A 21,160-nucleotide genomic window follows, 5' to 3' on the forward strand; every position below is an offset into this window, starting at 1 on the left:
GCAGACAGAGGGAGACACAGAATCCGAAGCAGGCTCCAGGCTCTGAGCTGTCAGCACAGAGCCTGACGCAGGGCTTGAACTCATGAACCATGAGATCATGACCTGAGCCGAAGCTGGACACTTAACCAACTGAGCTACCCAGGCACCCCTTGATTGATTTTAATGATGGTATTGGAATACCATATCCTATAGTATTTTCAGAACTTTTTACTTGGATACTATTTTCAGAATAATATAATGCTGAGTATAATTAACTGTATTTCTTTTTGGTATTCCAAAACTTTTAAGAAGTAGTAACTTATGAACATGAAGTTTTCCAATGCACTTTTTTCCACAACTGGAATATCCATGTAGGGGCTAAGAATTACTTATAAACATTAATTAATTAACTCACTTATGTATTGAGCAGCTATTAAATCAAAGAACCATGCTAGGCATGGGGTAAAAACTAAACAAGACGGGTGCCCAGGTGGCTCAGTTGGTTGAGTCACTGACTCTTGATTTGGGTTGGGGTCACGATTCCCACATTGTGGGATCAATCCCCACACCAGACTGCACTGAGTGTGGAGTCTGCTTAACATTCTCTCTCTTTCAGGGCACCCACGTGGCTCAGTCGGTTGAGCTGTGAGTTCAAGCCCTGCATCAGGCTCACTGTTGTCAGTGCAGACCCCACTTCAGATCCTCTGTCCCCCTCTCTCACTGTCCCTCCCCTGCTTGTGCTCTCTCTCTCTCTCTCTCTCAAAAATAAATAAACATTAAACAAAGATTCTCTCTCCCTCCTCTGCCCCTCTCCCCGCTGCTCACATACTCTCTCTTTCTAAAAAAACAAAAGACAAAAAACAAACCAAAAAAATGTAAACAAGAAAAACTATGCTCTTCAATTAATAACTATAGGATAAAAATCTAAAAAAATGATGTTTCTGAGTTGTGTTTTTTTAACTGCAGAGCTTATATTACTCTGACAATAAAGATGAACAGAATTCTCCCTTAGTCCAACATAATTTATTTAACTGATTATTGACTATACCTGGTACAAAAAGAAAATTAAAAATTTTTTTTTCCCAAAATTTTTCTCAACAGTAAGTAACCAAAGCTTTCCTGGAAGGGTATGCAAAACCACCTATGGCCTTCCCAGCAATAGCTTTAACCATGAAAACACTCTTTTCTGGCATTACTAGCTAAAAATATAAAGCATATAAAGGAAGATAAAGATACCGAAGCCCATGGCTGAATGCAACTGCATATAGCTTCAAATAACAATTAAACTAAACCATAAATACTCATGAAAACTAAAATACAATTTTTCTTCTTGCCATAGATTGATGAAGGCAGACTGGTGAGGTGGCTAAGAGGGGTATCAGAGTGGCCTTGGTTTACTGCTCTGTGACTCTGGACAAGTCAACTATAACTATCTAAAACCCTAGTCCCTTATTTCAAATGAAGATGAAAATAGTATTTGTGTCATATAACAGTTGGGAGATTAAATAACACCTAGAAAGCATTTGCCACTTTCTGGTAAGAGTTCCCCCAAAATACTTGTCCATCACCATTCACCTCAGAACATGGTTAGTGGCTGAGCATCTGGGTGGCTCAGTCATTAAGCATTTGACTGGCTCAGATCATGATCTCATAGTTCGTGAGTTCAAGTCCCACATCGGGTGTGCTCGAGCCCTGCTTAGGGTGAGCTTGAGCCCCGTTTCAGGTGAGCCCCACTACTCTCTCTCTCCTCCTCCCTCTCTCTTTCTGCCCTCCTGGTATATTCTCTTTCTCTCTCTCTCTCAATCTGGCTTTCGCTCACTTGCACCTTCTCTCTCTCTCTCAAAAAAAAAAAAGAAAAAAAAAAAGGAAAGAACATGATTGGTGGCTGTGGGCACAAGTTGGAACCAGACTTCCAAGGTCTGAATGAATCCCAGCACCACCACAGCCCTAGCTATGCCCCTGTTTTCTCTTCTGTAAACTGGATAATACCTTCCTCATAGGGTTTCTGTGATCTTTAAGTAGCTGATTTACTTAAAACATTAAAAGGGTGTCTAGGATTTAGGAGGTGTTTTGTAAGTGCTAGCAGCCATCATCTTATCGATGAGACTGCGAAGGTCAGTCCAACTGAGAGCAAGGGGGCCATGACAGCAGGAGGAAACGCTCACAGAACTAACACACGAAGAATGTTATTTTTAAAATAGGTACAATGCATTGTGTGTTCAGAATCTTGCAGAGTCATCAGGAGCCTAAAAATATCAAAATATTTTGACAAATATAAAGTATGTGAAGCCAAGAGGTTTCTCCTTCCTGCTCAACTGCACATTTATAATTTTTAGGCGACATATTCCAAGTAACTGAACACATCTGAGAAGAAAAGAAATCTTCAAATCTAACACAATTTCTTCATCAACCAATATTTATATAGAGAGATAAAGCTTACAGATATACCATAATGACGCATGTGTTTACAGTCAGAAAAACATCCTAAACCTAGAAACCCCAGTCTTGATGAAATTTAAAAGATGAAAAGAATCACTTCTAAACCTAAATACAACTTCAAAAATCTGATGTTTGATTGAAATACATTTTCTACTTCCCCTAAATGGCAATATGCATTAACTTTCAGTTGATAATGTAATTCCTTGAATTTGTGGATAAAACTACCTTTAATTCTGTGACCAACGCTCCCCTTTGATTTTTAGGTATGTGACTTCCTTTCTTACCATTTGTGATGGTTAATTTTATATGTCAACTTGACTGGCCATTTCTGGATCGTCCGTGATGGGGTTTCCACAAAAGTTAGCATTTGAGTAAACCAAGTAAACGAGACTGTTCTCTTTGATGTGGGTGAGCCTCAGTCAATCCACTGAGGGTCTGAACCGAACAAAAAGGTAGAGGAAGGGAGAATTCATTCTCATTCGTGTGCACACTCGCTCTCCTGCTCTCTTGTCTGCCTGCCTGCCTGAGCTGGGCCATCAGCCTTCTCCTGTCCCTGGACTGGGGTTACACAACCAGCTTTCCAGAAGTTGAATATTCTCCAGAAGAATATGGTTTTGTTAAACCATATTCATGATTAAAACAGCTTCTTGTGAGTACTTTCTAGTGGATCACTGGGCCCAATGGTGGTCAGCGGGAAGCCCCCACCCAACCTTCTTTTTAGTCCAATCATCTAAATTCCCATTAGAATCATGAAAGTCTTGCCACACACTTTGCCCCATTAGAAAATGTGGTGATACTCTTCACCAAATCTTCTTTTTCACTCAACTTTTGCTGATTTTTTCTCCCCAGGAAAATGATTCTGTCTCTGTCCAAGGATGTTGCCGTTGAAGCACAGGACACAGCAGAATATACAGTGTTGTACTTACAGACCGCCTGAAAGCTTTAGGTAGTATCTAAAAAAAGAAATACACAGGGGCGCCTGGGTGGCTCGGTCAGTTGAACATCGGACTTTGGTTCAGGTCATGATCTTGCAGTTCGTGAGTTCGAACTGTGCTAATAGCTCAGAGCCTGGAGCCCGCTTTGGATTCTATGTCTCCCACTCTCTCAGCCCCTACCCTGTTCACACTGTCTGTCTCTCTCTCTCCAAAATAAATATTTAAAAATATTAAAAAAAAATACACAGAAGTTAGGCAAAAAGCTTAAAAGAATTTCATGGGAAAGTAATTTGCTGGCATCAAACCCATAATTCCAGCATAATCAAAATTAAAATTTCATTTACTGGATACGTATATACATTCATGAATATGTCTACTGAGTATATACTGCAAAGTGATGTTTTCTCGCTATATTTAAAGTTCTTTTTCATTCCTTACTTATATTCAAGCACTCTTCAATTTTTCCAACCTTCAAATACTCACCAATGACAAAATTTAATTTTTTCTTTTTACTGCCTTTCACATTCTCAACCATTTTTATATGTACTTTTTTTGATTCTCATTTTTGTCTCACAGATCATAGTTCTTTGGCACCAAAATCCCTGAGTACTTTCCAAATGTCCTCTCATGAATCATAATCAAAACTCAGAATACCACAGACTTGGTCTGTGAAACAATGATACATACATGTAATTAACCCAAAGATGCAGGCACTGTCTTCTCAGGACTTGCCCATCTCAGTTATTGGCAACCAATCCTGCCAGCAATTCAGGCCCAAACTCCCGCTCCTTCCCTTACCTACTCTGCCTCTATGTTTAAACCATCAGCCAATTTTGTTGACTCCATCCTCAAAATATACCTAGAATCCAGACACTTTCGCCACTGCCATAATGCCTAAGCCACACCATGTCTTGCCTGAATCACTGCAAAAGCTTCCAAACTAGTCTGCCTGACTTCACCCTTACCTCCCAATGGCCATTCTCAACACAGGAGCCGGAGCCATCCTTGTTCGATCACAATTCAGATTATGTCACTGCTCCATTTAAAACCCTCCAATGGCTTCCCCATCATTCAGAGTAAGAACCAAAGTGCTTACAATCGCTCTCAAGATACAACATGGCCTGGCCCCATTGCCTCTCTGCCTTCACAACCTACAGCTCTTTCTCTCTTTCCCCATTCTAGCCATGTGGCATCCTTGCTCTTCTGGTACACATGGGACACGCTCCCTCCTCAGCATCTGTGTGCTTGTTCTTTCTGCTTAGAACGCTACCCCCAGACATCTACATGGCTTGCTCTCTCACCTCCTTTAAGTTTTTGTTCAATGTCACCTTCTCAGTGAGGTTGGCTGTGTTCATTTTACTTAAGTCAATCATCACCATCCCCTAACTCCCTTCCGGGTTTTATTTTTTCTTTATAGCACTAATAATCTTCTAATCTACTATATAATTTACTTATTTCTTTTGTGTGCCTAGCTCCATCCTCTAGAATTAAGCTCCAGAGGATCACTTTGCTTCCTGCTATATCCCTAACACCTAGAAGAGTGCCCAGCTCTTAAGAAACATGCAAAGATCATTTACTGAATAGATTAACTAATGTGTCAAGATGTAAACCTTTAAAAACTGAGGGATAATTATGTATATAATCATATAACTATACAAACATAACTACATATAGAGAAGTGATAAAATTCTTTGTGTACCAAGACAAACCCTTTGGAGGTAAAATGTACTACAACCTTGACCCTTTCAAGGTTACGCAGGGCAGTGATTACGGTTTACTGACAGCTGGCACCATAGCCGCTGCCTTCTCAACCCTCCCTTGAGCACAAAGCTCGCACTATAAGTGAGAGGTACTGCTGTGCCCCTAAGTCTTGCCACGTCCTTGTTAAGGTGCCTGGCCCACCTCAGATCTCACTCCTCACCCAGAGTATCTCATTTGGTTTCCCAACAGTCCATGGATGGTTTGCATGGGTTTTTCTCAGAGCCTTTTTCTAAACACCACCTCAAAACTTTCAGCCCATTTTACATGGGGTTAGACATTCCACCACTTTTCCCATCCACTCCTGCCCAGACCGGGCAGGCCTCTCCTTCCACTGGCTAGTTGTCTTGGTGCTAAGACTTTCACTGAGGTTGTTCTGTTTTGAAATTTAGAGTGATTCCCTTCATGTCCCTCCTTTTAACTATATTCCCAAAGATTATTATTATTATTATTTAATGGTTTGGTCTAAGGGCTTTATTAGTGCTGCTATTTACAAATAAAAAAAAAATTTCCTGTACTGCTGACATTTCTTTTATCTGGAGAATTTAAAAGAATAAAGATGCTTTCTAATGAATTATTATTTCTTGTACATCTATACCACTCCTGTTATTTTGTGCTAAATATCTTATTATGGTGAGTTTCTATAGATATATAAAGTGTTACTACTAGGAAATAATCTTTAAGGAAAAGAAAAGCTTTACTAAACTGCTGGAGACTCTGATAACTGGGCAGAAAAGAATAAGCACTGGCCACAGATCCACAGGCCAAAAAAAAAAAGTGTCCTGCCAGAAATACCCCAAGTCAGAGCCTATAATATGGCCAGATATTTAACGTTTGTGTCTGTATGTCCAAGGTCATGCATGCTTTACTGGATATCTTGGTGAATATCCAGTTGACTTGACTGTCTACATTTCATACTATCTTTAACATCTGGGAATCTGGCCCCATTCTCCACATCTCCTAATCTACGCATATGCCTCTCATATCTGCCCTACCCATTTCACCCAATCTCTGCTCACAGCCAGGTCCCACCTAGCTGTTTCTTTTGGTCAAACCTGATGGCATTCTCTTCGTTGAGCTGGATGCTGGAGAAAACTCCTTTTGTACTAATCCTTTTGTAAACTTTCTTCTCAGGTCTAGTCCTAAATGAATGTGGAGGCTAGATGACCACTTGTCAGGCAATTCCTGAGTTAAACGAGGCAGGGGAGGGGGACCAGGTGTTCATTCTACCTCAATCCCAACTATAAACCTGAGGCATCAACTTCTATCTTACCTCTGCATATCTACCCACTCACTCATCTCCAATCGACTCTTTAGTAAAATCCTTGCTGTTGATACTGTGGATTTTTGCCTCTTCCCAAAAGTATTCACTTCTTCCTTTATCACCTATACTTTGGGACAGTGATATATCTTTCAAATTTATAGGGAAGACTGAAATTATCCAGTGCAAGTATAATGTCCCTAAACTTATCTCTAATCCCCAAATGGAAAGAAGTCACAGAGACTGCCATGCTGAGAAGAAGAAAGAAATGCAAAAGATCCTTTCAGAAGACAGGGACATATTGATATCCCAAGGCTCTTTGCGGCATGTCCATCACTGTGACTATTCAGGGAATGGTGCAGGTCTAAGGCAAAGAGGAGACAGAAGAGCCAATGAAAGCCTGTTGTTTCTCATATAGACCTATAGATTCCTCCCCTTTCCCACAATCCTTTTGGCACACCATGGTCACCGTATGGTAGACTCAAAAGATCTGACTTGGAATCTGTTAGGAGTTGAACCATGTCTTCTAAAAGTTCACTAAGTAAAAGTCCTAATCCCCAGTACCTCAGAATGTGACCTTATTTGGAAACAGGGTTGTTGCAGATACAATTAAGATAAGGTCATACTGGAGTAGAATGGGCTCCTAATGCAGTATGACTGGTATTTTTAAAAAATAGGAAATTTGGAGACAGAGAGACACACAGGGAGAATGCCACATGACGATGAAGGTAGAGATAGGAGTGAAGTATTGCCAAGCCTAGGAACACCAAAGATTGACAGGAACCACCAGAAGCTAGCAGAAAGCCGTGGAATAGAGAGTCTCTTCCATGGCCTTCGCAGGAACCAAACTGATCAACACCTTGATTCTGGACTTCTAGCCTCTAGAATTGTGAGACGATAAATTTCTGTTGTGAAAGCCACTCAGAAGCACTTTGTTACAGCAGCTCTACCAAACTAACATACAGTCCTAGCTCTACAATTCTCTCATTTCTAAAGTAGAGGTCGTATTTCTTATATCTGAACCAGAGGCTGCTATAAACAATAAATATATATAGCGCTTACCAAATGCCAGGAACCATGTTAAGTATTTCACATGGATTAACTCATTTAATCTCACCACAGCCCATAATGTAGATACTAATATCATCCTCTTTTTACAGATGAGGAAACTGAGGCATAGGTGGTTGAGTATGTTACCCAAGGTCACATAGAAAGCGAAGGAGCTGAGAGAGAAACCCACAGTCTGACCATACTACCTACAAAACAAGTATCTTTGTAAACTACAAAATTCCTTACAAATTAAAGAATCACCATTATACCACCTTCCTACTCAAGAGCCTCTATTCCAACAACAAAACAAACAAATTTCTCATGCAAGAGCTTCCATAACCTAACACTTACCTACCTTCATTTTATCACTCATTTCTTCCCTATACAAATTCTCTCTTCACACTTACCTGCTCTTCCTTGAGTACAACTCACATTTTGTTCTTTATTCCCACTATCGCTCTCTTTCATGGAGCTCCCCCTCTGTGCTGCTCCACACCCGACCTCTTTTCTTTTTCAAAGAACACAAGGATCTTGATGAAGCCTTCCCTGGCAACTCCATCCATAAGTGGTCTCCCCTGTGGCCTCATACCTTCATTGTTCAATATTCTTTGAGAAATCAGAAATAATGCCAGCCAAGAAGATGCTTACACCATCTTAGAAGATGGCAAAAGAAATAAAATTTTTACACATACCACTAAAATAAAAAGGAGGATGTATGCAAGAGAATGACAAAGTACTACTGAGATTTAGAGAAGTTAACACATCTGGCTAGGGTGGAGAAAGAAGGATGTACTGAGAAGGGGGTACCTGAATTGGACCTAAAAAGGTGTCAATAAAAATGTCTATAGCTTTATATGTGTTTACTAATGTATGCATTTAGTACTAATTGGTCTTTTCCTATAGTGTCATGTACCACTGACTACATGCAATACGACCTTCAAGAAGTACTTGTGGAAAACAATGAAAGAGTAGATGCAGAATGAAGAAAGGAAACAGAATGTTACAGGAGAAGTGAATTCCCACGCTTCTCCCATGTTCTCCCCAACCTTCTCCTTTCTCAGCCACTCCCTTTCTCTGCTGACTCCTCTTCCAGTGCTTTGGTTCAGCTGCCCTGTTTGTGATGCTTTCTCCCTTCCCCTTTTTGGCATAAAGTCCTCTGAGGCCCAATTCATTCTCCGCTCCTAGATGGGTATTCTCTGCCCATGTAATCCTACAGCTCTCTCCTTCCTGCAATTCTACTGCATGCATTCGGCCCTTTCAGCACTTAGTTGTTCTCATAAAGTTTCATACTTGATTATCCTTCCCCAACCAGATTTTATAGCTCCCCAAGGCTGGAAACCCATGTCATATTTATTTTGTATGTTTCCCCTCTTTGCCTCCACACAGACGTCCCTTCAAACACAGAAGTACCTGGCAAATACTTGCTGAATGACTAAACCCTTTCAGTATTTCTATCGCTAAAGTATAATGTTCTTTCATCTAACTCTCCAGGTTCAAAAGTACACTGGAAGAAGTTATATATCAAAGCATTCATTCCCAAGTAACACAGACTTATCTCTTCTAAAACTTGCAATCACTGAACCAAACTTCAGTGGCTTCACCAACAAGAAAAAAAAAGGTGTAGGCACACAAAGAAGGATCTGTTATATAACCACCCTGATGCTGCCAGCTCAATTCAGCTTCTTTAGGCACAGGATTTATCATTTTATGGCAATTTAGTAGTATAAATACTATACACATTGCTTCCCCAAGAAAGAGATACTGAGTGGACCAACTTAACCTGAAACTTGGAAGATGAAATCCAACAAGTAGAAGTGAAATTGAATTTGTAAAGTTCCCACGTTCCTACAGCAGATACTCAAAATACTATTAGTTAATTTGAATCTTATATGGAATAATTCTATACAAGTCACAGTAAGTCTAAAAATGTTAACGGTGAAAATCCTAGAACTCAAACATAGCACATGGTTATTAACATGTGATGAATCCAATCTGAACAATGCTGATTTTCTCAGAGGAAACAGAGGTGCTTAAAATTTCACACCTGTGTTTAAAAACATTTTTTAATGTTTATTTATTTTTGAGAGAGAGACAGACAGATAGACAGAGTGCCAGCGGGGGAGGGGCAGAGAGAGAGGGGAGACACAGATTCTGAAGCAGGCTCCAGGCTCTGAGCTGTCAGCACAGAACCAAACACGGGGCTCAAACTCAACCGTGAGATCATGACCTGAGGTGAAGTAGGACACTTAACTGACTAAGCCACCCAGGCACCCCTAAATTTCACACTAATGTTTAAGAAAGGACAAATTGGGAGTATTGCATAAAAGCAACAGATTGATTCTTATTTTGCTCTCTACTTCTCTACTGGGTTTCTCAGTAGAATCAATAGGCTCTAACTTGTGGAAGACTCAAAAGTAAAGATAAAGGAGGGAGAGAAGAAATTAACCTTACCACCAAAGGGGCCAGCAAAAAGACACTTGTACCTAAGATAACTCTGCAGGTTTTTCAGTGCTTCCAAGAATCAGAGTTGTCTTTGAAAAGGGTCATGGTGAAAACATTTCAAAACTGCTTTAAAACCATGGGCTGTAAAAGTAAGTTGAAACACTTAATTCCAATTGCCTAAGACCCTGACTTTGCTGGGCTTCACTTCTTGCCCAGTGACCCAATAATGGCTGAGAGTGCTTTTTCCAACACCTCATGTCGCATCCAAATGAACCTGCTTTTAAGATAATTACATCTTAAGGAATAATTTTAATATTGAGAAAAAACAGAACCACCGGACTGACACCACAGAATCAATTCTCTTGGAGATTCTATCTTCCTAAAGAAAAACGAAGTTCACATTCTGTTTTTATAAATACCATTATTATTTTTAACCATAAATACTGTAATAAGAAGTCTGGTAAATGAGAAAAGTTTCCAGACTCTTTCTGACATAGGCAACCTCTGTATTTTGACCAAATAACTGATGAATGCCCCATATGTTCCTGTGGCCACTACTGACAGTCTAGTTATACTATAAAAAATGGAGCAGAAAAACAGAAAAGATATTACTGAAAAGCCCAAATGGAATACTAGAATCTGATGCCAAAATCTTTTAAGGTTTTCTAGATTAAAAAAGAAGTGTGGGGAAAACCGACCTGTTTGGGGGAGAACAGATTAAGCAGAGAGAAGAGGAATTTTCAGATATTATAATGTGTACCTGAATAAAGGCTGCGGGACTCTTACACATGATCAACATTTAGCCAGTGAGCAAATACTTTGTTCTAATAAACAAAAATGCTAAGTAGAAACTATGAAGGCAACTTGTGTTTCAAACACAAAAACTGACCATTTCTTCTATATTCCTATACTTAAATCCTTTTTAATTCCTATGATTTTCATATCCAGATGAGCCAAACTCATAAATTTAGAACCTGAGAAGACAAAAGCTAATATCCCTCCAGGACAGCCTCACTTAAATCTTTCTAAACACAGAAAACTCAAAGGCCTCCTTCAGAAAGCCATTCTAAAGGTTAAAACATTCAGAAAAACTTCCCTGTATTTAGCATAAATCCCTCTTGATGCTTGCTGTAAGTCTATTTCCTCTATTTTTTCTTCAGGGAAGATGGAAAACAGCTGTTCAACATTCCCTTTCAGGCTACTTTTTCCTTCCGGCCAGGCCCATTCCCCCCCAGGGAGAAGTGTAAACACTGCAGGTGATTCCAAAATGCAGCTGGCCCCCAGGCTGCATGGTTGGTGAGTCTGGCCCCTTTTGTACCTCCTGGAATGATATCATTAAACAGCAAAGGCCCCAAGAAAAGTTCTTCACCAGAATTTGTGGAATTCTAGAAATCCATTACTTACAGTCTATTCTCAGTAGACTCTAACAATAAAAGTGCTGTTCAAGAAGAAAGAATTACAGTCAGAACTGTGAAGAAGGTAAGCAGTATTGTCCCGCAGCCAGGCTGTCTTCACTACTGCTCTACCCGGTGTGTCAGGGTGTTGAGTGTACCTTGGCATGGGACACCTTTAAAGTACTTGGTGATTTTTATCATGCAATTCTTGAGTTTCTTGTCACTGACGCAACTTTCTGGATGCAAGCTAACTTTAGCAATGCAATAACCCTTTCCATACTTCAATCTAAGGGAGTATCCTAATTTTTTAAAATTTAATTTAAGGAAGCTCCACATCCAACGTGGGGCTTGAACTCATAGCCCTCAGATCAAAAGTCACACTCTCTACCGACTGAGCCAGCCAGGCGCCTCAGGGAGTATCCTAAATCAAATTGTCAATCTGTAGTCTTTTACTTTTGTAAATGAGTAATTCCTGCTAGATTCACAACATAATCTGGAGATTACTATGTTTTACACTAAAATTTATATAACCAACCTAATGTTTTTACCTCCCACTTCATGAATTGCTAACAAATACCCCCATTTTTCTTGCAATAGCCATTAGACTCCCAACAGTAAAGCCAGTATATGGCCTGTGTACTTCATCAATAAAAATATTATAGACCCACAAGCTTGGTAAGCCCATTTCCTTTACAAATTCCTTTTAAGAGTTATGAAATGCTGATTCAACTTTGTTGTGGTATAACATCTGCATGCATTAAGTGCCTTTTGCTTAGTAGCTAAGTTTGTTACACATGAGAAAAATGCAGAAGCATTGATTTAATCAACAAATACAAATTTACAACGCTAAGCCATCTGCGTATGCAATGAATATTTCAAATAGAAAGATTTCAATGACAGCAATTTAACTGATTTCGGACCTATTCAATTTCTATTAAAGAGCAATGTGCACCACTTTAAACACACACAGGGAAACCTACTAGGTTTATCTTGCTACTTTTTTCACATTAACTGGGGGAAAGAGAGGCACTATTAATTCCTTAAATAATATGAAAAAAATTTGGTGGGGTTGGGGGGCACCTGGGTGGCTCAGTCTGATGTCTGCTCAGGTCATGATCCCACAGTTCATGGGTTTGAGCTCCACATCAGGCTCTCTGCTGTCAGCACGGAGCCTGCTTCAGATCCTCTGTCCCCTCCGTCGCTCTCTGCCCCTCCCCTACTGGTTCTCTCTCTCTTTGTTTCAAAAGAAATAATAAACTTAAAAAAAAATTTTTTTTGGCATGCAGACATATATGTTCAGTTGCAAACTCTCTCTGACCCTGTCTAGTACGAAGCAGATGGACACAAATAACCTACAGTGGATACGTCATATATATGTTAATTAACTGTATATATGCCTTCTATTTTTTAAAAACAGGACCATACTTACCTGATGGTTATAACCATTCCCAAATATAAAATGTCAAACAAACTACACTTATTATCAGTATGTTTATAGTTCTACCTATTACTGAAGAGGCAAATCTGTTCTTTCAGGAATTGTTTACTAACATTTGATGACACCAAGTTCATGCTTACAGAATCTCTCAAAGGAGTTGAAACAACTAGAAGGAAATCCAGCGGTAATCTTAACACACATTAAAACTCACAGTGTTATTCTGAATTAAGAACTGAACAAACTATTTTATTCAAGAAATAAACAGATGGCTTCAACTCTCTTTTCTTCCCTTGCCAAATTAAAATCATTCCCTTTTCTCCTTTGTGATCTCCACCAGGCTCTGCGAACACTCTGCCTCCTGCAGGTTTATACTCTTCTGGGCGTCTGAAAGAGGATCTGGATTCCACACCCTCAACAGGCTGGAGCTTGCCTTGAGAGGCAGGAGCAAGCCACGCCATGGGTAAAGCACCCAAAGACCTGAAGTCAGCTAATGAGGACTGAGCGGTGAGCCTAGGGCTCTGCAGGAATTCGAGAATTAGAAGAGAATTCCATTCCCACAATGGAATCCTTACAAAGCCCAGAGTGGAAGTGGAGGGAGCTGTAGGAAGGGGGTCTGTAAAAACCAGTGTACAGAAGTCTGGAAAGCACATAAGCATTTGACAGGAGCTGACAGTCCCTGGACGGTAGTGAGTAGTAAAGGAGATAATAAACTAGATCTGTAGGAAAATGAAATGTAAGAGTCTTTAATAACATGCACTTGGAGTCATAAAGGAGCAAAGTAGAATTAAATGTGTAACATAGTTTCCTCTCATATTTAAGGTAGACCACTGATTACTTGTAAAATGATTGACAAGTCTCTTACCCTCACAGTACTTTCATTTCCACACCCCTAAAATGAGGATAAGACACCTGCTCTATATCACTCTCCATTTCCACTATGCTAAAATATGAAAATATAAGATTTGAAAAAAATTTTAAAGTACTAAGCGATTAAAAAAAATTTTTTTTAATGTTTTATTTTTGAGACAGAGAGAGACAGAACGTGAGCAGGGGAGGGGCAGAGAGAGAGGGAGACACAGAATCTGAAACAGGCTCCAGGCTCTGAGCCGTCAGCACAGAGCCGGACGCGGGGCTCGAACTCACGGACCGTGAGATCATGACCTGAGCCGAAGTCGGACCCTTAACCGACTGAGCCACCCAGGCGCCCCCCAAGCGATTTTTAAATGCAAGTATTAGTATAGCCATATGATCTATCAGGGACTTTTCCGTTCCTTCAATTGTCTACACACATATGAATTTGTAAGCAAGAATTTATTAATCCTAATGGCCCCTCTTGACCTAATACATTCCACTAGTTTGAATCTTTTCTGTAACACTTCTCCACTGCGAGCTAACCAAACCAATCTTTTATACGAGACTAGAAGTTCTTAAACAGTAAGTTCAGATGGGCCAGAATATGGGACTGAGTTTATTCGGTAACAGATTTTCTTCAAAGAACAATTACTTCAATTAAAGATATTATCCACTTAATGCAGAGTTTAATTTTTAAAAGGGAATTTCCTCTTAGAATTGGGCATTAGAGTTGGCAAGACTTTTTGAAATTCATCCATTTCCAATTATTGCTGTCACCAAATGGACGCATGGATCAGTGCCTCAGGAATCTGGGATTTTTAATCTCTATTTCCTATTCTGCCACTACTAACTCACCAAATGAATGGCATGGGGAAATAATTTCTCTTTATGGTACTCTGGGCTTATACACTTGCCTAATTGCTATGTTGGGCACTGATTCTAGGTTTAGAGAATTTTATTGTGTCATCCAAACATCTGCTGGTAATTTGGTGACCCCCAGTTAGGGGAAGATAATGTAATTCCAAGATGAGAAAACCCTAAGGCTCAGTAACAAGAACTGTTCTGTCCTCTGTTTGCACACACTCCTTCAGAAGGCTGATGACCATCGAACCTCATCACGTGCCCTACCCAATCCTTCAGAATAGTAAAGGTCCAGCCCCTTTCAGTAAATGAAATACCAATATCCACCATGATGATGTTCTTCACCTCCTCAAAGACCTGCCACAAACACATCCCAGGACAATAACAGTATTTCTCTGTTTCACTGGGGAGGAAGGGGTGAAAAAGAGTAAGAATACCAATTATATTTTAGACTCAAACATGCTAATGGTTAAGTAATACTTCATATATGCTGCAATGATGAAATGCTAGTCTTTTACTAGTTCTTTACCCCCTTTGAAAACATTGATTACTGATATACTGAAATGCAAATTTAAATATTTTATCCTTTATTCCTTTCCAATCATTGCTGTAATTGTAGTACTGAATGGGAATAATGTAATATCATTCACACCACACAGTGTGATCCAAAGCAGTACAAATAAATACCAAAATAATCCACTAAAGAGTACATTAAGATGTATATAAATATTTTATTATGTAATTGCAGAATGCATTTTCACCTATGATACAAAACACTTTTTCAGAAATTAAATAGTCTTTAAAAAGAAGCACAGCAGGGGAGGGTGCCTTGGTGGCTCAGTTAGCTGAGTGTCCGACTCTTGATTTTGGCTCAGGTCATGATCCCAGGATCATGGGATCAAGACCCACATCAGGCTCAGTGCTGAATGTGGTGCCTGCTTGGGATTCTTCCTCTCCTTCACTCAAGGGCAAGCATACACACACACACACTCTCTCTCTCTCTCTCATCCTCTAATTAAAATAAATAACAGACAAACAAACAAAAACAAGTACTGGAGGAGGAAGGACATCTGTAAAGTTAAGAACTTCATGGATGACCACCATGTCCCCTCCAGGCAGCACTGCAAGATACTGAGTAGCCAGACCACAAATCTCATTGAAAACCTGTATTTGCTAATCTGTGGACTAATTTTATAAATCCTAAAGTAGTTGCTCACGTAAATGTTAGTCACTATAATGGTCCTGACCTCATGTGGTCAACCCAGCTGACTTCTCACCAGGTGTCTTCCCACACTAGGCCCCTAACCTCAGAGGGAGGAACATTAAACAGCTTTCACCCAGCAGAACCAGCAAAATCCTAATAATCCTCAGGGTGGCAAAGGCCTATACTGTGTTTGTTGCAAATTTCCCTTTTTGTCCAAATTTTTTTTTTTTTTTTTTTTTTTGGAGAACTCCCTTTTATTTGGTGACTGTACTATCAATACTTATTAATCTGAATGTAAAAATGTACTTTGCAGGCCACTGTTTTTATTTAATTAACCAAAAACGGATGAAACTGATACTGACATGATATGCCCATCAATGGACAATGACACTTCCCAAGCTCAAACTCTCAGGTGCTTTTTATTTATGTTTTCTCCCTTTCCACGTTGGAAGCTTCAGGAGAATTAGGGCAGTTTCTTATACATCTCTGTATATCCCCTCAATTACCAGCAGTGTCTTGCACTTTTTGCTGTACTCACACAAAGGGGTCACTAGATGCTGGAGGCATTAAATTTCATCTTTTCTCCATTTTTACTAAAACACATACACACTTCATAAAAGGACTTGTGCCTGTATGGTGAACTTGAAAGAAAAAAGTTAACACATGACAGACAAATGGTCAGATAATCCTGTATTTTATTCTTTCATGAGCATTACATTTTTGTGATCCCATTTTGGGAGTACTGTCTGAACATTCTACCAAATACTGCACATATAGCATTTCAGAGGTTATCACTTACTAAGACATAAAAAAACAAAACAAAACAAAACAAAACAAAAAAAAAACAAAAAAAAACTGAAGGGGACTCCCGAAAAATTAAATTCTGTCAAAATTCTAAGTGAGAACGTCCATTCTCAAATTTAATGTATCATTAACTAAGCCATGACTAACAACAACAACAAATTTAAGAACTTCATTACACGAAGATCCCTAGAAATTAAAAGTGTCACTTCCTGACCTAAGGAATTCCAGGTAAACTAGGCTCACCTCCTACTTTTAAGCAGTGGATTTGGTTTCAACCTTTAATGCCAGCCAGCCAGCCTAAGCGGAGGCTGCTGCCTCAAATGAGCGATGAAAACGAGAAAGTTCTCGGGTCACAAACTTAGCTCGGATTCCAGCCGCGACAGATCTCGAGCCCATGTGGCATTGCTTACAGAGCTTCCCAGCCTGTGAGTCAGGCGTCCCACCACCACCACCACCACCAGGAGCTGCCTGCGAGTGAGGTTTACCCACAATTTCTCCCGGTTCGGGGGATCCAAGCGGCGCTGGAATCCAGCATCTGGGAGCGGGGGGGGGGGGGGGGGGGCGCTCGGGACAGGCTCCCCGGGCTTCCGCAGCCGCACAGAGAGGCTACCCGCGCCGGGGTCCGCACACACGACAATCACCAACCCCTCCCCAACTAGCAGGGCACGCAGGGAAAGCAGGGCGCGAGGCTGTGCCACCCAGCTGGCCAAAGAAGCTGGAGCCCCGTGGGCTGGCCGGGAAATCGCGGTGCCAAGGCACCGAAAGCGATCTCGGGGTCCTCACCGTGCGCCGACTCTGCGCTGGGCGCTCAAGGGCTGGGAAGGGGCTAGGAGCTGCCCGGACGCGGGAAGCCCACGGCGCCGGCTCCACGCCTCGCGCGCCCTCCAGCAGCCCAGCCGCGCAGGGCCCGGGCGCGCAGCCCGCGCCGCTCCGCGCGGGGCAGGGGACGTGGCTTTCCCCCTCCCGCCGGCACCCTACGACCCGCCCGAGACCCCGGAAGAAAGATGAGCCGTGCGGGGCCCAGAACGGCGACCGCCGCCGCCCCTCCGCTTACCGCTCCCCGCCGCGGCTTCGTCCTCCCGGGCGTCGCCTCCCCAGCCTCGGCCCCGGCTCCGCGGCCCCCTCACTCCACGGCGCCCGGGCCCCCCGGCGCCCTCTGAGCCGAGCCCTCAGCGCGCCCGCCGCGCCTCGGGTGCCGGTGGGCGCCGCGCCACGGGATGCGCCGCTTCAGCCTCGGGCGGCGCTACTGCGAGCCGAGCGGGCGGGTGGGTGAGGGGTGTGGGCGCAGGAGGAGGAGGAGGGCGGTACGCGGCGGGCGCTGAGGCTCTGCTAGAGGGAGGAAACCGCAACGTCACCAGAACCCGGGGAGGCGAGATGGGGAGGGGGAAACGGGGACCCCCTTCCCCGCCGGACCCCGACCTCCGGCCCGCCCTCCTTCTTCTCCGCTCCTCCTCTCCTGGGACTCGCGGCTCGGCGCTGAGTTCGGCCTTCCCCTCCACTGGGGCCCCAACTCCAGGCACCCCTGCCTTGCCGGGCCTCTTTGGCTCCAACTTGCTCTCGTTTCTAAGTGACCCACACGTTTCGGGTTCGACTCTGGAATCGCCCGGAACAGAAAGATACTTTTGGAGGCCCAGAGGGGAGGAGCTGATGCTTCCGTCCAGCCCGGGGAAGGAAATCGAGGAAAACGCGGAGAACCTTGCTACCCGGGCTGTTGCCCACTCCCCTCCCCTTCTCCACAACAGTTACTCCTCCTTTCCTCCAGCATTTGGTTTTACTCTCAGAGAGTAAGGGAGGAAATCACCTACTTAGACGCAGTTCTCCCCTTTAACTGCACTAACGATCTTAAGATCACTAAAGCCGAAAGCACTGAACCCCGCAAACTGAACGGATTTTAATCATCAAAGGTAAAGGGGTCAGGGACAGAGCAGTTGTATGCAGTTTTTACCTTATCGCCCAGGCCCGCGTGGCGGGGAGAGGGAGGGAGTAGGAAGGAGAGGACAGAGATCTCTTATCCAACACTTTTTCAGGTGGAGGATTTATAACCTTAGTAGTAGTAATAGTCGTCGTCGTCACAATCCCCCTTGGAGAAGTTTCCACTCTTTTCTTAAGCAGCCACTGAGCGCAGCCTGGTCTAACCTGGCTCCAGGGAGGTGTTCTAAATGACCTAAGGCCTAACTTGCTTCCCTCCGTATTAGCGTGTAATCAAACCTACCAGAGCCAGGCTGTACAAAAGTGACAAATGTTTACCCATTCATTAGAATTGGAGATGTTTTACCTGAGAGCAGTGTCTTTTCTTCGTTCACTTCCAAGTGCTTTGTTTGAGCTCTAAAGGGCCACCTCCATTTCCCTTGTCCTCGCAGGTTCTCAAGACCTTCAGAGAAGTTTCCACCAGGCCACATTAGGGAAAAAAAGTGGATGTCTCCTCTTATGCTTCTCTTTTTCAGAAAATGCATATGAAGAGAGATTACTTACCAACAGGTCAAGAGGAAGTGGTTTTATTAAATTTTTAAATGTTCACACAGGTAAACCACTGTTTTGCATAAACTTCCAAAAGGTTTAAAGGTGACCTGTGGGGCTGAGGAGAAAGGACTTTCTAATTTAGATCTGGCTGTAATCTGGTTTAAATGCTTATCTTGCAGTTTCCTACCAGAGGCCTTAGAAAACTGACTGCAGAGCTTGAGTTTCCTCATCTGTAATGTAGAGATACAATCCCTCCATTGAACCCTTATACCGAGGATACAATAAAAATAGCTAATATTTGAGAGTTACGACATGCCAGACGCTGTGCTAAGGGATTTAAATGTATTAATTCAATTATTAGGATTAATTGTGAAAGTGCCTAGCTGTAAAAGGTAATCCAGAAGTTAATTTCCACTGATCTTCTCACACTTGGGAGACACTTTAGAAAAAGCATCTGGTTTGATTTATTTAATTTCTCAACAAAGTAGTCATCTAATTCAGTGTGTTTCCAACCTAGATCATTAAATTAGCAGAGGGGCTTTGATAAAAATACTTTTTTAATGAGGGCTCCATACCAAACCAATAAATCAGAATCTCTAGGGGTAGTATCTAAGCATAAGCATTTAAAATCTCTTCCCAGGTAATCATAATGTGCAACCAGGATTTAGAACTCTTCAAAAGTGTCAGTACCCGTTGTCATTTGCTCCCCTCTTCACCCCCAGTTTTGCCTTCAATTGATTGGAACCTGTTTCTGGATTACATCTACTCTTGCAAAGCCTGCCCCCCACCCCCCACCCCATACAACAGGCCTCGAAGATCTGCCATTCTGGTGTTTTCCAGGAAGCATCTGGCACATCAGTTCCACAGAAGAGTGCTTCAGTGTGCCTGGGTACCTACCAACTCCATCAGCTCTTCCTCATCCTTTCTGAAAAGCTCTTGGAAGGCAGTTTCTTTTGTCATCGTCCCTCTCAAAATGTGACCCCAACAATAAATTCAAGGTTTCATCCCAAATAACACAGAGTAAAAAAATGGTTAATGGCTTTGTTCTAATTACGGTATTTCCTCAAGTAAATCCTGTGGGCTCTTATGGCAGCAGTATTACCCTGATGACTCCTATATTACAATCCACTAAAATTCTGAAGCAGTCGTCTTTTTCACAACTGCCCAGAAACACACCTTCCTGACCTATACTCATTATTGCTGGTGTTCATCACTTAACATGTGATTGATTCCATTAAGTTCGATTGTGCTAAGTTAGGCCTCTTCTTCTAGCTTGTTGACATGTTGAATATCACTGATGTAATTGAGTAATTCTACCTTCCAATTTTGTCTTCTGCAAATTCGGTCTGTGTGCCGTGTCATCATTCAAGTCCTCATTCCCAGGCACTTTCCACTGCCAACTGACACTGAATCAGCACACTGTTGATGAATATTCTCATCAATGGAGAATCCATGTGTTACTTAATTATATTTTCTTTTGTCGTCCCAGAGCAGCAGCTAATGTGCATGTGTGCGTGGTGTCTTTGTGGAAATTAGTAAAAGTTACCCACCCTTACCCAGGCCAACAGATTAGGAAAAAGCAATTTCTACCACCCAGATACAGCTTAAACAACAGATGTGTTTTGTCTATTAGATGTCCTTGCTCTACTGGTGTAGCAATATTGTCAAAAAAAGGAAACAACTACTTAGTGAATTCTTGTTAACTTCTGGATTTCTTCCTTTTCTAAGTGCCCAGATACCATTTAAGAATTGGTTTGTTAATTTTGTTCAAGATCTGTAAAAAGCCCCTTGTCTTGGCTTCAGGAATCTCGTGGCTTCTTTTTTGAAAATTGGAACTCTACTTCTCCATCTCTGGTCCTTTACTGTTCATCTCTCTCTGTGCTGATTTGAGATGAAAGTGATTATTTACAAACTCTTGGCTGAGATGTAATTTTTGGAGACGAGAAGTTAAGCTTTATAGAACTAGGTTATTTCCTCACAGATTCTTCACCTAAGTTTTCAAACTCTTACAATGTTCATTTCACTCTTTCGGTTAGAGGATTATTTTTTTCATGATAAAGAAGAAAAAAGGAATGAGTTCTGTTTGTCATCTATCTCGAGTAGGTGCATTCCTTCTATGTTCTTTTTGTCTGAACAAAACAAAAAATATATATAAACAAAATAAACTATATATATTTTTCTCCTTAGTTTATTTTTGGCTCTAGCCTAATGGACCCCAATTTTATGGGGCTGTTAAAAGTACATGGTTTATGTTCTCTTGTTTAATTCATTAAACTGAAATTT

The 21,160-nt window shown here is 41.7% G+C and overlaps 1 protein-coding gene across 1 annotated transcript in view; it reads right to left on the minus strand.

Moving 5' to 3' along the window:
• The window catches only part of DSE (dermatan sulfate epimerase), a 79,705-nt gene extending 62,132 nt beyond the window's left edge, over positions 1–17,573 (minus strand). The window contains exon 1 of the mRNA XM_047102535.1: positions 17,472–17,573. The gene's annotated coding sequence lies outside the window, so the exon portion shown is untranslated. The remainder of the gene's footprint in view (positions 1–17,471) is intronic.
• Between the last annotated feature and the right edge of the window lie 3,587 nt (positions 17,574–21,160).

Source organism: Lynx rufus, unplaced genomic scaffold, assembly GCF_022079265.1.
Source record: "Lynx rufus isolate CCGP_SWC_20201006 ecotype Redwood Valley unplaced genomic scaffold, mLynRuf1.p SCAF_6, whole genome shotgun sequence".
Lineage (NCBI taxonomy): Eukaryota > Metazoa > Chordata > Mammalia > Carnivora > Felidae > Lynx > Lynx rufus.